Source organism: Alexandromys fortis, unplaced genomic scaffold, assembly GCF_014885135.2.
Source record: "Alexandromys fortis isolate MF-2015 unplaced genomic scaffold, M_Fortis_MF-2015_v1.1 scaffold_130, whole genome shotgun sequence".
NCBI lineage: Eukaryota > Metazoa > Chordata > Mammalia > Rodentia > Cricetidae > Alexandromys > Alexandromys fortis.
In genome coordinates, this window is record NW_026068016.1 from 4,272,791 (window position 1) to 4,277,156 (window position 4,366).

The 4,366-nt window shown below is 45.7% G+C and overlaps 1 pseudogene; it reads left to right on the top strand.

Annotated features, from left to right (window-relative positions):
* The first annotated feature begins 1,981 nt into the window (after positions 1-1,981).
* On the top strand, positions 1,982-2,195 carry LOC126513842 (40S ribosomal protein S28-like; annotated as a pseudogene).
* Positions 2,196-4,366: the final 2,171 nt, after the last annotated feature.

Below are 4,366 nucleotides of genomic sequence, written 5' to 3' on the forward strand. Positions count from 1 at the left end.
GATCAGAGGATGGGATTTTCACCTGTTGGCCATTGACTGCAAGGTATTTAAGCCTCCATGTTTCTATTAAAGAGGGGCTTTTGTACCAGCGATTGGAGGTCCGTGTGTTGGTTTGTCTCTGCGTGTGTTTCCTCAACATCCAGCTCTTTGCCCGAAGCATAGAGCGCCTGGGGGGGGGGGGGGGGGAGCGCGGCAGATGTCTGTGTTCCATATCGGGAACTTGCATACTTTACACTTGTGAGACTCGGGTCCCAGTGACAGAACCTGTCTCCAAAGAACAAGGAGAATGGCTCCTGAGGGAGGACACCTGAAGCTGCCACATACATACAACAAACCCACACCTGCACGTACACACAAGAAAGAAACTTAAAAGAAATCACACCAAGCTAACTGTGGTGGCACACACCTTTAATTCCAGCACTCGGGAGGCAGAGGCAGGTGGATCTCTGAGTTTGAGGCAAGTCTGGTCTATGAGTTCCAGGACAGCCAGAGCTACATGGTAAGACCCTACCTCTTAATAATAAAATCACACCAATAACTGCATGAATGTGTGCTTCCAAACAAAGATAGAGTTTCTAATAAGGAGCTCCACTGTAGAGGGTTCCCCTGCAGAAACCTTTGAGGCTGCTTTGGAAGCCATGGGAAAATGAACCTTGTAACTTCTTCTTTAAAAAAAAAAATGTATTTATTCTGTGAAGGCATGCACACATGTGGGGCCAGAGTACTACTTGCAGGGTTAGTTCTCTCCCTTCACTGTATGGGTCCTGGGGATTGAACTCAGGTTGTCGCCATGGTGGCAGGTATCTTTACCCACTGAGCCATCCTGCCAGCCTTGGGTGGTTGCTTTTAAGTGACTCTCAACAATACAGACATGCAGTACATAATAAGCCCATGTTTCTAGAAGCCAAAATATTTCAGTATCGGAGTTGTTTGGGTTCTGTTTATACAGGGCATAAAGATAAATTCTAAAAATCAAAATAGTAATCTGGGGATCTTTTAAAGAAAATATCTATTTTGACAGGGAAAATTACAGTAATTGTACCTGGGGTGCATAGTCGAGGGGTGAGACTGCTTAAAATGAAGAGGAAATAAAGCATGTTTATACACACGCTTCAGTCTTCTGATTCGAATGCCTTAGCAGGAGAAACTAAGAATTATGTTTTATGGATCATTCTTACAACAATCTTGTGGTTATTTGTATTTTGTGTTAAATATTTCCTGACATTTTTACTTCAATTATTTTTAGCTGTTCACCCACAACCCCTGTAAGGCTGACATAATTATTCCCTTTTAGTTTACAACAGGTGTGTATTTCCCTATCTGTGCTATTGCTCTCCATGCTAGCCTGCTGCTTCTGGGACGCGGCTATTTGAACACACAGAAGGTAAATAAATAATGCCTGAAGCTGTGGTGGCTATTCTTGACTACATCTGGAATGAACCAAAACTCAAGCAGCTGGGCACACCTCTGAGGGATTTTTTTTTTTCTTGATTGGATCATTTGAGGTGGGAAGACCCACCTTAAATCCGGGCCACTCCACACCTCACGTGGCAGCCTACATAAAGGATGTGGAAGACGAAAGCTTTTGTTTTTGTTTGCTTGTTCTCATCCTCCCTAGCAAGTTCATCTGTCCTACTGCTAAGCCATTCCTTTACCAGCATTAGAGCCCCCCACTCCTTTGTTCAGGATTCCAGTGTTTACTGGAGGCCAGTGAGATATCCAGTCTCATGGACTGAAAGCTACTGGACTCTTGGACATGTCATCAGGAGACAGCCATTGTTAGAATAGCTGGCCCACAGCCTGTAAGCCACTCTAGTAAACTCTATATATACTATCAGTTAGTCTATCAGTTATGTTCATCCAGAGAACCCTGACTAATACGGGTGCACAGAAGACCCCACAACAATATCGATGTATAAAAGAATTATCTTTTAATGGAGTTAAAATGGAAGTGACAGCTCTCCGCCTGATCGCCGCCATCATGGACACGAGTCGCGTGCAGCCAGCCCATCAAGCTTGCTAGGGTAACCAAAGTGCTGGGCAGGACCAGTTCGCAGGGACAGTGCACGCAGGTCCGTGTGGAATTTATGGATGACACCACCTGCTCCATCATCCGAAACGTCAAAGGTCCCGTTCGAGAGGGAGATGTGCTCACCCTATTGGAGTCAGAAAGAGAGGTTTGGAGGTTGCGCTGACTGACCTTCCTGCTGGGTCCTGAGTATCCACCACTTGGCCCATGATGACTTGCGACTATTAAATAAAACATTTGTATTGTTTTTTTTTTAAAAAATGGAAGTGACATTGGCCTTGTATAATTCATTGGCTTAGCAATCACATAAAAAGAAAATTAGGATGCAGTTGCAAAGTGGCAACTCGTTAATAAAGATTGAACTCTCATAAAGCAATACAGTCTAGAAGAGCTCAGGATGCAGCGTGCACACTAGAGCCGTGCCTCAGGTAGATGACGAGAAACTACAAGTTTCTCAGAAGCTATGACAGAGGGGCAGGAGTGAAAGCCAGAAAGGAGGTGGCGAACAGAGACTGTCTTGTGTTAGATGTGGATCTGTGGGAGGGTTCGTGACAGCCATGCTGCTGTGCCTGTCATTTCAGCACTCAGGGAGCTGAAGCAGGAGGATTGCCACAGACTCCAGGCCAGTCTCACAGTGAGTGAACAAGATCCTGCCACCAACCAAATCCAAACCCAAGCCATGCTAGTACCAATAGGGAACATGTACTGCAGAACAAGGAAATATGCCGGCCTCTAATTCACATAAGCCTATCTCAGAAACAAGAAGACTTATACCTAGCATTGACTCATTACAGTGGTGTGTGAGATCATAGTAACCAGTTAGATTTTTAACAAAATCATAACATCTTGCAAGACATCAGGACCGTTTAAATGGCTGTACAATGGTACCGATGTGACAGTGTTCTCGTCAGCTCTTTTCAGGTTAAAGCACATGGTTACATCTGTCTCAAGCACTCCTGTAGTGGAAGACCTGACATTTGGGGGAACTCTCACCTCTGGAAGGCTTTGCCCCCTCAGGTGCTGGGCTGTCACACAGGAAGAACTCTCACCTCTGGAAGGTGTCGCCCCTCAGGTGCTGGGCTGTCTCACAGGGGGAACTCTCACCTCTGGAAGGTGTCGCCCCTCAGGTGCTGGGCTGTCTCACAGTCGTCATAACGACTGTACACAGAGATTTAGCAGCTTCTCAGGTTCTGCTTCTTTGTCTTTAAAATCATCAAAACTATTGTGCCAAGTAAGCTTTATAAAAGCGAAATTATGTAGCAGTACAAAGTTTGGAGATCAAAAGCGCCTGGGAAACAAGCTTCAACACTGCTCAGAAGTCAGTTTTTCCTAAAAGGAGTATCTCAGCAGAGTCTGCCTGTGGAGCTCCAACTGGGAATTCCCTAAGCTAATGCAGGTGCAGGACACAGTATCCACTAAGAGTGCTCTCTCATTATTTAAGCAGGAGGTGGTTTGGGGAGGATTATTTTTCCACTGGCATTATTTATAACTGCTGGCTTATGACAGTAGCCAAAAGCAGCCAACTAGCTGGGCATGGCAGCACTTGCCTTTAGACCTGGCACTTGGGAGGCAGAAGCAGGAAGATCTCTGTAAGTTTGTCATCAGCTTGGTCTACACACACAGAGAGTTAAAGTCCAGGCAGGGCTGAATAGTGAGACTCTGTTTTGAAATAGAAAAGAAAGGATGGAGGAAAGAAGGGAAGGAGTGGGGAGGGAAGGAAGGGAGAAAAACCAGCCAACTTCTGGTAAGTTCTATTGCTGTGTTTAACTTCCTGGCAGATGATGTGACCCCGACGGCAAGACGGGATTACTCTGTGTCCACACGTTACTGACTTTCATCTCTGCCCCCCCCCAACGTGACTTGTATTGTGTAGTTTGGTACCAGGTACATCCGCTAGGAGAAGGCAGAGGTATGCTGGATTCATGCCATCCTTATGTGTTCACCAGCATTTGCTGGGTGAGAAGCAGATCCAATTGGGTGCTCCAATCACTAAATGGCAGTCGTCCAGTCATTGTGCGTCATCCAGAGGCTTACCAGGCCCTTACATTGCATGACTAACCGCATGTGGACTCTCATACTAGAAAGACGTGCTTACCCATAGAATGCAGAGAAAACTCATCGGATCTTCAGTGCTTAGCTGGCCCTCAGCATTGGTGCAACCTTAGGATCCATTCTGCTCTCTCCTCAGGGCTCTCAGCATGGCTGAACTTTGGAATTGCTGGGATAGCATCAGAGTTTCTGTGTCCCCTGTAAAGTATCAGGAACTTTTGTGTTCTAGCATTCAGAGGATTTGCTTTACAAATAGGATTGTAGAGAGGATAAAGCTTACCACAAAGC